General features: G+C 41.6%; 1 long non-coding RNA gene across 1 annotated transcript; it reads right to left on the bottom strand.

Moving 5' to 3' along the window:
* Positions 1–7,593: 7,593 nt before the first annotated feature.
* LOC142601576 (uncharacterized) lies at positions 7,594–11,646 on the bottom strand. The gene is made up of 4 exons (XR_012835094.1): positions 11,346–11,646; positions 8,792–8,969; positions 8,295–8,458; positions 7,594–7,997 (listed from the first exon to the last, which is right to left on the bottom strand). It is a non-coding gene; the product is annotated as an uncharacterized LOC142601576 (long non-coding RNA).
* Between the last annotated feature and the right edge of the window lie 244 nt (positions 11,647–11,890).

The following is an 11,890-nucleotide window of genomic DNA, read 5'->3' as shown; positions in this document are numbered from 1 at the left end:
ATATGGAACTTCCATAAGTCAGAGCAACTAACGTCATCTGCCTGGACTTGTACAAAGCATTTGACACTGTTCCACATGACATCCTTGTCTCTAAATTGGAGAGACATGGATTTGACAGATGGACCACTCAGTGGTCACACTCAGACGTTGTGGTCAATGGAAACCTCATGGAGTTCAACAAGGCCAAGTGCAAGGTCCTGCACATGGGTCGGGACAATCCCAAGCACAGCTACAGGCTGGGCAGAGAATGGATTGAAAGCAGCCCTCAGGAGAAGGACTCAGGGGTGTTGGTGGATGAGAAGCTCAACATGAGCCAGCAAGGTGTACTTGCAGCCCAGAAAGGCGTCCTGGCCTGCATCAAAAGAAGTGTGGCCAGCAGGTCAAAGGAGGTGATTCTGCCCCTCTATTCCGCTCTCGTGAGACCCCACCTGGAGTACTGCGTCCAGCTCTGGGGTCCCCAGTACAAGACAGACATGGAGCTGTTGGAGTGAGTTCAGAGGAGGGCCACAAAGATGATCGGAGGGCATGGAGCACTCTGGAGGCTCCAGGGAGACCTTACAGCAGCCTTCCAGTACCTAAAGGGGCCTACAGGAAAGCTGGAGAGGGACTGTTTACAAGGGCATGGAGTGACAGGACAAGGGGTAATGGCCTTAAGCTGAAGAAGGGGAGATTTAGATTAGGTATTAGGAAGAAATTCTTTACTATGAGGGTGGTGAGGCACTGGCACAGGTTGCCCAGAGAAGCTGTGGATGCCCCATCCCTGGGAGTGTTCAAGGCCAGGTTGGATGGGGCTTTGGGCAACCTGGTCTAGTGAAGGGTGTCCCTGCCCATGGCAGGGGTGTTGGAACTGGATGATCTTGAAGGTCCCTTCCATCCCAAATCGTTCTAGGATTCTATGATTCTGGTTGCCTAAATGTGAGCACCAATTGCCATTTGAGGCTGTAGGGCCATGTCTCCAGCTGCAGCTCCAAGGACATGGGTATCTCGTAGCTCCTATGTCACACCTGGCAGCTCCGTGTGAAAGTTCAGGATACCTTAAGGCACCTCCAATGGCAAAAAAATGCAAATGTTTGGCATCTGAATTAAGCCCATTGAGTGAGAGTCAGATTAATACACCTTAATTGAGGTAGCTAAGTGGAGGTATCTTATTTGCAAATAAAGCTTCCTTCATAACCAGTGGAAATCTAGTGAATGGACTCTAGTAATTAGATGAAGAATAGGGGGATACATTTGGATAAGCTCAGTAGCTCTTCAGAAATACCGACTAGGGATAGGTCGCTATTGCCTCAACAGGGGCACGTCGTGGCTTGTTAGATGCCTGGGGTATCTCCCCTGGCTGCTGCTCCTGGGGTGCAGGCCCTGTGTCATAGCTACCCTCCCTGTGCAAATGTCATAGATACTGTAGAGCATCTTAAATAACATTAGCCATTTATGCGTGGGCAACAGGAAAGCTATAATCAAGCCCTAGAATTCCCCTGGCTGCAAGGGAACATTACCCAGCTAGCTGACATATAGATGTTTAAATTTCTGTGTCTTAGTCTGGAGCTGAATCTCACTTGCTGTGTTTGATACAGGACTCACATAGATTAAAATAATTGTTATTTATAAGCCTAATGTTGTGCTTAGTTTGGCTCAAAATATCATATCTAGATTGCACGTCAAAATGTAGCTACTGTAGGGAATACTTTGTGGGGTTTATTTTTTTAACCTATTGTCCTGGTTTTGGCTGAGATAGATAGAGTTAATTTTCTTTGTAGTAGCTGGTATAGTGTCATGGTTTGGATTAAGTATGAGAATATTGTGGACAACGTGCCGATGTGTTTAGTTGTTGCTAGGTAGTTGTAGTGCCTACACTAAGTCAGGGACTTTTCAGCTTCCCAGGCCGTGCCAGGTACACAAGAAGCTGGGAGAGCACAGCCAGGACAGCTGACCCAGGCTGGCCAGAGGGATGTTCCATACCATAGCACGTCATGCTCTGTATAGAACTGGGGAAGCTAGCTGGGAGGTGGGATTGCTGCTCAGAAACAGGCTGGGCATCGGATATTTTTTTTCCTTTTGCATGTTGTCAGTAATTGCATTTGTACATCACTTGTTTTTTGTTTGGGGTTTTTTTGTTGTTTGTGGGGTTTTTTGGGTTTTTTGGGTTTCTTTTACTATTAGTTACTATTACTATTCTCTCCCTTTGTTATCCTACTAAACTATCTTTATCTCAACCCACAAGTTTTTTTTTTTCCATTCTCCTCTCCATCCCCTTGGGGGAGTGGTGAGCAAGTGGCTGCGTGGTGCTGAGTTACCTGCTGGGGTTAAACCCCAACAGGATATGTCATAGGCTCCAATGCTCTATTTGTAGAAGCAGAATTTACCAGCAGTTTTCTGTCCTTCACGCCACTGAGACCTGCAGTTTCTCAAGTATTTATGCACAGTAGTGAGGACAGGGAGGGGAGAGTATTAGCATACCTAGCAGTGTACACCTATGGCATGAAGCGAAGGAGGCACGTTAAAATTATGTGAGGAAGAAGCTGCAAGGCTATATGATTGGCCCTTATAATATAAATAACAGCTTCTGTCACCTCAGTTTTGCTGTCCTTTATTCCTAACACAAAGTGATGTTTTGCGATAAAAGAGGATATTGCAAAGACTTTTCCAGGCACCAGTCTGTTCGCAGCAGAGACAGAGTCTTTCCACTTCTGCAGACAAATCAGTTCTGATCAAGGCAAAATTCTTACCACTTTCCTGGAGGGAAAAATCACTGGAAATGTTTTGTGGCATCAGTGAGTTTTGTGGGAGCAGAAACAGAGGAGAAATGCCTCTTGTTTCTGAGTCATTCCATATGTCACCAGATAACTCTGCCCTGACGCACTGGAGAAGATTTAGCATTGAATGGGGATGTCAGAAGTTAATGAATAATTACTTGGATACATTATATCTTTCAGGAGAAGATTTAAAATTGCATTACAAACAGTAAGAAAATAAGCTTCATAACACTTGGTGATGTAAAGCAAGGTGAAGGAAAATTCATTTCATACTGAAAATATGTGGTTGGAAAAATAAGCAAGCTCCCTTATCATTGTACCAAGAACAGAAATAATAATAATGATATTTTAAAAAATCAACTATGGAGAAACAAAATGAGCACTGACTGTTTACAAATTAGTTTGAGAGTTTGAACAGCTCAAACCCTTCAGATTTTTGGCAGTAGGAATGAAACCTTGCAGGCAATGACAATTTTATTCTGCACTGAAACTTTTGTTACCTTGTTTCACCGGCAGTTTGGTAGCCTACATGTTTTCTAAAAGTTTTCCTATAGACTTTCAGTTGTTCAAGTAACTGTATGTTTTGTGGCTACCATTTTTTCTTACCATTATTGTTATCTGTTCTCAATATGCAGACAAATATTATAATAGAGATGACTGATAGGCTTCAAAGACCAGACTGGCGTAATTCCTCCTATATTCTTACTTCATGTTGCGGTGTTTCACAACCCATGGTCCTAGCATCAGCTCTGTTCTGTAACTCCACAGCATCCCTTGTACTTGTTTATAGTGATCCATCCTATACTGTATCTGTTTCAGCCTTAAGACTGTGTGGGGCATGGATATAATTTATCATTTAAATAACTTTGTCTCTTGTAAAGTGTTATGCTCACTTATGAATAGTAAAATTGTCTTCAAGTGATGAGTCATAGAAAATGCCAACCCATGTCTCTCTTGCTTCTTTATTCCTGGTTCAAGGCTCACATAGTTTCATCAGGACTGTTGTTTGGTGTGTAAACTTGCGTTGAAAACGCTGCATTTCAAATACAGTCTTCAATCTAAAGTGGGCTATCGGGGTTTGTAGTCATCTGTATTGTGTCTGTCACAGAGTATGTGCTCTTCAGAGCTAGACTGCACGGTACCAGACAGCTTCCCCAGGAGACAACACTCCTTTGTTCATTTCTGGCTCTGTTTTTTGCTTATTAGTTGAATTCTTGGCACAATTGCTGGACAGATGTCCACAGCAGTCACAATCGCAAGACTGTTTTGGGGCTTCGGGTTGTTAGGTTTGGTTTCTAAGGAGCGTTCGGCTCCCTTTTTATTGTCTGTGCCCTTCTGAGATATAGCTGTCCCCTCCACCACCTTTCCAAAGGGCGAGGCAATTTTCTACATAATTCTGAGTATAGAACTTTCTCATCCTGATAGTGCTGCTATGTCACAATATTTCAGTTATTGTATCCTGTCCACAGATATTTCTAATTCAAGACTTGAAGCTGTATATGAAAAGGACAAAAAAATAAATCAGAGGTGCACATCTGCACAGCTTTTACTGTTTGTAGTAGCTTCACCTGGATCTTACAGAAAGTCCCAGTAAAATTCATGCTGAACGTAGCAGGCAATGGATTGAGCCTGATGAAAGACAACATGATGGCTCAGGTGTTAAGAACCCATCTGCTGGTACAGTTTATCAGGTGGCTGCAGAAATATCAGCTGAGGCATTCTCACAGTGACAAGAGAACAATTTATATTATATATTTTGAGAGCAGCGATGATAATGTAAGAATACTTGTGCTCGTCATAGGAAAGCTCCATCTAGCCCAGTATTTTATTTCCAACATCTAGAAAGGAGTGAACTTTCTGGAGGAAGAAGTGGTATGTTTTTTTAACAACTGATGATGAGTTTTGCTGCTTTAGGTATGTCCAGGCTCACTTGCAACCCGTCTGAACTCCTGGCATCCACAGCATCCTGAGGCAAGGAGATCTGCAGCCTAATCGCCCAACTACCACCTTTTGTGGTATTTGTCTAGACTGTTTTTGCAATGGGGAAACTAGCACTGCACACAGTTTCCAGGCTGTGAGGCTTGAAGGATTTACGCTGTGGCATAAGGCTGTTCTCCGCTTTGTTCTTGGTTCCTTTCCTAATAATTGCTAATGTTCTGTTTGCTGTTTTACTCTTGCTAAGCATTGAACCAGCTTTTTGGAACTATTACAGCCCAAGCAAGCACTCATTCCTCAGTGGTAATAACCAGCTCAGGACCCATCATTTTATTTGCTAAGTTAGGAAGATTTTTGCAATTATTTGCACTGTGTTGCAGCTTGCTCTGTGGCTCAGGATTATTAAGTCCTTCCTTACAGTCAGCACTTATCTTTACTACCCCAAATAAGTAGATATCAGCACATTTTATCACCTCCCTTCTCACAGTAAGTTTTGCATTACAGTACTTTTATCATATCGTGTATGACTATGTTGAGCAGCTTTATTTCCATGCCAGTTCCCAAGGAAGGAAGCTGCCTTCCCTCACGGTGAAAATTCTGTTTAACTCCTGCCTTCTTTTCCCTATCTTTTAGCCTTTTTTTTTTTTTTTTTTTTTTTTTGCCATTGGTGCTCAGCTGCTTGAAAAACCTTTGACAAGTAACTGCACTGAAGGTGTTTTAGAAATCTGTATAGGCTGTATCAGCCAGACCTCCCTTTTCACATGCCTAGTGACTCCTTTAGGGAACCTCACTTGTGAGGTGTAAGTCCTCTTTCCAAGAGCTATGCTGACTCCTCCTTAACATGTTATCTTTATTGACTCTCCTAATTCTTTTATTACACTGTTTATTAATTCACCCTGGTTCAGATACCATCTCTGTAGATCCCTGACTCTCTCTTGGAACCATTAAAAAAAAATCATAAACACATTTATTACTTTTCTCTTTTCAGATAAAATACTGATTTTAAGCAAGAGGTTATGCACCATAGTTTAACCTATATTCACTTAAAACTTTTGAGAGAATACAGTCTTGTTCTGGTGATTATCTCTTTATCATGTGCATTTAAACCATAGCCTTTCCTACTGATCCTTCAATGTGTCACTGATCTCCAATAACTCTTCCATAAAGAAAGGGTCTTGCATGGAAATTTCCCTAACTCTTTTCGAGCAGACATTTATTCAGCTTTTCTGTAATGCTCTGCTATGATCTTATCTTCTCTGAGGCTACCTTTAAACGTTAATCACATATTGACTCTACTGATTCTCTGGTTTTCTTCCTGCTTGTGATACATTTGGAAAAGGATTTACTGTTGGTTTTTATACTTTTCTGCAAATTGCTCTTGAACAACAGTTCTAGCTTATTTTATTGTGCTTTTAAGCTTTTTTTTATTTTTTTATTTTCTTCATTTGGATATCCATCAGTTTTAAAGGATGCTGTATTCATCCTTGCAGGATGAATAAGCAATAAAAACCCTACAGTTTTGCTCAGTTCAAAAGGACGATTACAGTGAGGATTCTTGCCAGAAAGAAGCTCAAAGCTCCTCAAAGTTAAGAGGTAAATAGTCTTCATGCTGTTTAACAAGGATTTAAAGATAACTATGGGATAAACAGAACAAACATAGCCTACATATGAAGAAAGATTTGAGGAGGGGCATAAGGATGTCAGCACAAAGGGCAGTCAGTGACTCAGGTTGTTAGGGAGCAAAGCTGGAAACTGCTCTGGTTTCCCTAGCGATACTTGCCACCCACACCAGCAACTTCAGCTCTCTCCACCAGGCAGACGTAGGCAAGAGCTCCACACTTCCTCACACTAGAAGGGTTTTGACGCTGCTGCCGCCTTCCACTCTGGGCTGTTCCCTCCTTTCGTTGTGCCTAAAATCAGCCCCGCTCCCAAGAGATGCCTGCTTCCCCATTCTTCTAATGATGATTTCGTACCTAAATCTTCCTAAGTGATAATGAAACCATTAGCCACCAAGTTTTCTAGTGTTCATACCTACAAAAGCATGTCTGGAGCTGACCAGCTCTGAAAGATTTTATTCCTGTGTAGGATTTTATGTCTTGCCCTTCACTCTTTTTGGTATGAGCCATCATAAAAAACACTGTAGTTATGTGAGTAGTAATTTCCTGCTGGAAACTTCACAACCATGTAAGTTATATCACTTTGACAAGATGAAAATAATTTTACTCACTAGTAGCAGACTGGAATTGTTCTGATGATTTCCGTTACCGTGCAGTTTGCTGTAAGAGACTGGAAAGAGTAGGAGGAGATCACAGTGTGGTGCACTCAAATCACGAATCGTATGTTGGAGGTTTAGCAGCGTGTTATTTGGGATTCTCTGCCCCTGCAGCTACGGTTAGATTTCATTTACTCAGTTTCAAAAGCAAAAAAAAAGAGCACTTTGTCTGGAGACAAGTTTCACTGTCACTATAAATTTGGAGTTTACTGTCACTCATGTGCTTAGTGTGAAACTGATTACTGCATTCTGGATTGTAAGGAAATATTCCTTTGGCATACAATGGAAACTGATGTTTCTCACCTATCTTGTCAGAACACAGGTTAGCAGATGAGGTCACGTGGGAAAACTTCACCCTTTCTGCTAATAACAGCAGGCAAGTTAAGGAAAATGTACTCTTCTAATCTCAATAATGGCCTTCGCCTCACTTAAGTATAATCATGCAGGCTGAAAATCCCAGCTTTCCAGAGTGTGGCTATTTCCTCTGAAGACCAGCTGCGTGACTGATTACTTTCTTGGAATTTTTATGAATCACTGTTTTTCAAATGCTTTTCATGTTTTTCCTAGATATTGCATGCAACTGCAAAACATGTTAATCACATGTCATATTTGCCATGACAGAACTCAGTAATGCAGAGGCCAAACCAAAATTATAGCTGCTTCCACACAAACACACAGAAAACCAGGCAGAAAAGATTGTTGTCTTCTGTAGTGAAGAATGATACAATTTGATTGCAAATGCAGTGCAGCAAAAAAGAAAGGGAATAATCTCTGTTGCCAGCAACAGTAATGACCACAGACAGATCACTTTCCTCTTGTCCTCCGCATCAGCAAGACTGTAATATTGAAGACAAGGAGGGAAGTATTAGCTGTCAGCCAAATACGTTGGAGAAGTATTAGTGAGTTTATTTCCTTAAAGCTTCAGCCGGAAAGCGTGACAGAAATAGGCAAAATGCCTTCACGAACCCTTGCTTTTTCTGGCATACTTCCTCCATCCATAATGAATTGTTCTGTCTCTGCAGGGATGCAGTTGGGCCCTGGAATGGGTTATGTAACTTAAATTAATTGCAGTATTTGTCAGCATTAAAAAACAACAACATAAAAAGCCAAAACAGAGGCTTTGTTTTTACCAAAGGCTTGGTAAGAGTCCGATAAACACAACAGAGAATGCCATTAATGAAAACATTTGGTCTTTTTTAGATCTCTGTCGTTGGAATTCAAATATTTTTCACGTTTCTCTGGCACTTCTAACAAAGATAAGTACCCTTTTTGCACCTAAATATATTGTTGGTTTAATGTGTGCCCTTTGGAGAGAACAATCAGAATTCTGGTACCTCTCGGAGCAAATGTTATTACTGATGTGTACTGCGGTGCTATGGAGTGGCCCCCGTCAGGGCCCCTTGTGATAGCGTCTCTGGGGCCTGCCTCCTGTGCTTCCAGTCTGCATTCTGGGATAGCAACTCAAAGGCAGCAAGCAGAATCAAACACGGCCATGATTCTGGGATAGAACAATAGATTGAGAAATACCTGAGCATATTTAAACCATTAGCTGTGTTGCATATTTAAATAGGTAACCCAGGCCTGAATCCCATAGTCAGAAATCTTGCTAGTATCTCAGTACCGGCTCTTAATCTGGTACTTCTCTATTTTTGTAGTTATACAATTCTCTGATGCTTTTCAAGCAGAATACAAGTTCCTGAAATTTGACACAAATGCTTTTGTTCCTTGGGACTGAGCATGTTTTAGCACATGTTTTACAGGGTAATTGTTAGAATTACAAATAAACAAAACTAAAAACTAAGCAACCCTCCCACCCCACTCTTACCCCCACCCCAGGTTTGCGTTTTGGATGACGCTCAGTTTGGTGCAGACAGCTTACACTGGGCTCTTCACAGCTTCTGTGCCACGTAGCTGCATGAAAAACGAGGAAAGAAACTTTTACAGGGCGGCTGGAGCTCAAAGTGTGTAGTGAGCCATCACAAGTGGGAAATCCAGTATAAGCAGGGATTCTGCAAGAAACAGAAAGAAAGACTGACCAGCAAAGGTAAATCATGTCTTGAGATCAGGAAATGAGACTTGCCAAAAGCCCAGCTAAATTAGAAATGCAAAGACATTTATAATAGACCAAGGGTTTGCAGGCACATTAAATAAATAATTAAAAAAAAAAAAAGAGAACAAGGAAAGAGGAAGCAGGGCCACAATGCAGCGAGGAACAGCATCTTTCTCAGAATTCTGGGTGAGATGGCTAATGAAATCACAAATAAATACTTTGATAAGTCTGTTAGGTTGGTATCTTGTCCAGCTTAAAAGCACATACTATTTTTCATAATGAGGCTTATGCAAATTATGTATTTAAGAAGAATGGAGGTGAAAGCAGCATCACAGCCTTAGTCCCTTCAGTCTGATTTGTTAAATGCAAATTTGAAGAAAAAAAAAATAATTAAGGATGTAGAGGTAAATGGGATCCCCAAAGTAGACCATACCAGACTAGTATGACCATTATCTTTGCTAAGAGCATGGATTTTTTAGATGAAGGTAATGTTACACTTACTGATAAAATGAAGTTGGAATGTTTCCTCACTACAGAAGATTATTGCAATTCAAAATAACTGGGTGGCTTCAATGAGTAGAATAATGCAAGTTCAACAGTGCATAATACAGTCGTGAGTTGGTAAAAGCTTTAGATACAAGTAACAAGTTCATCAGTTTGAGACAACTGAGAAAGAGCAAGCTCATAAAATAACTATGATTTCCTGACGTTACACAAATGTGATCCTAAAAGGTCCTGGGCACAGTGTTTCCAGGAGGAATAAGCAAGTGTTTGAATCCTCTCAGCTGGATCACTGCGTGCAATTTAGGTCACACAGAAAGCTTAGCTTGTACAAAAGGAAAACTCAGCTCAGGAGTGAGATGGAGACGGACCTGTTACCCTGTAATACAGTTTGTTTAAAGGCTTGTCAGTTGAGCCTTCACTTTGGGGGTGGGTAACCTTTTCCTTGCTAAGAACCAAATATGCCTTTCCAACACATTTGGCAGACTGCACGTTAACGTGCTTTGCTATCCAGTAATAACACACAGGCTAATTTTTAATCATGGGCTGTACCCTATAAAATGAAGTCACAGGGCATATTCAGCCAACAAAACAAAGGTTTCCCCACACCTGCTTCAGCTTAATGCTGCCAGTGCACTAATCTGTCTTCTCTGGAGACTGAAAGTTCTGGGTTTAGTCAGGCAGGAAAATAAACGCTGTAATTTCCACCAGCAAAGTCAGGATGTTCTGACACAGAAGTCGCACTGAAATCAGTGGCAGTGCTACACACAAACAGCTCTCCTGCTTGCAGTCTTCGTAAGGTATTTGTGTTACGTAGCCTGCCCACAGTTGTACGCAGCTGGCGGTCAGCAGGCCACGGTAAAGACTGCTCCTGGTTGCAACTGAGATATATATGGTGGGAAAGTTTAAGAAACTTCATTTTCCTTAGGCCCTGTCAGCACAATTACTCCCTTGTACTCAGAAATACTCTTTTTCATTAGATAGAGACTCCTTCAAATCCAATAGTAGGTGTTAACAGTGCTGTGTTTATGTTCTAAATCAATCAAAGCTCATCACTAAACCACATTTCCTAACCAGCTTTTGCTAGTCTCTGTTGTACTTAACACTCAGGGCTTCATTTCACAGACCAAGCACGCTCTCTGTATTGAGACGAGGGATTCTCTTTGCTACTTCATATTATAAATTTCTGTGAGTGACAAAGAAAAATACTAATAAATGGCATTCACAGGAAATATCACACCACCTTATTTTCTGACCACAGAAACTATTCTCATGCTATTGTAAAGGTTAGAGGCTGTAAAACTGAAGTATTAGATGACTAATCACCAAAGGAATCTGCTGCTTTTTATTCAAATGAATCCACAGAATTATGCAAAGATCAATGTTTTAGGAATATTGCTTTATTAAGTGCTCTTTTCCAGTTACCTTCTTGTTACAAAAGTAAACGGAGTTAAAACTGACCACTTTGTACCTCTCACAGTGGAAATACTACTTTGTGTATCATTTTTACAAGACAAAAAATGCATTCTAAATTGCTGAACATTTTTAAATAGCTTTTTGATAGATTTTTTCATATTTTGCTTCTGTGTATTTTTAAATGTCACTTTGTTTTTTCAATTTTCTGCTCATCTGATTTAAAAACCCCACACCACTATTTTACTTTTTTCAGTTAGAGAAAGAAATCTGGGAAGTAAGAAAAGGCAAATGGAGAAACAAACAAAAGCCCAAGAGAATCCAAAATACTGAATGAAATAAAAGCATATCTTAAATTAACATTTAACATGTGAGAATGAACATCTTATCATAAGTCACCTTTTATAACACTTAGAAATACCTTTGCAACCACGCAATGTCTCTTGGGGGGTACAGGTAAGCTTCAGAGTAAGGGGGTCTAGCTACCATGGATACGGGGAAAACCCGGATAAAATGAGAGTTGAATGCAGAGGCAACCCAGCATCCCTGTGCAGCCAGCATGGCTGGCAGGGCCCTAGGCTGTTGCTGTTTCAGGCCCCGGCTAACTGCAGTGCTCCCGGTACCAGAAGCAGGGCCCTGAGCACCCCAGCTGCCTCACGCAGAACCAGCCTGTGCCCACCTGAGCCAGGCTGCAGCTTAGCGCTGCACCATCCCCAGACCTGAGCTGGGCATCCCGGCAGCAGGGCCACGCTGCTGCAGTCCGGCCAGACCCGAATCGGTGCCTCCATCTAGTTCCCCGTGGGGACAGGGCACTCAGAAATCATCTTCACCAGTTGCAGGTATGTTACAACCTGCTTTCTCCCTACCCCTGATGCCTTCCAGGTCAAAGGACCTGTGGCAGACCCTGGTGTCAGATAAAAACTCGATCCTGCCAAGTCACGTCCTCCGGGGCTGCGACTTTTACCC

This window comes from Balearica regulorum, chromosome 4 (genome assembly GCF_011004875.1).
Source record: "Balearica regulorum gibbericeps isolate bBalReg1 chromosome 4, bBalReg1.pri, whole genome shotgun sequence".
Classification (NCBI taxonomy): domain Eukaryota; kingdom Metazoa; phylum Chordata; class Aves; order Gruiformes; family Gruidae; genus Balearica; species Balearica regulorum.
Note: the sequence above shows the minus strand (reverse complement) of the source record. Positions and strands in the feature narration are given on the sequence as shown.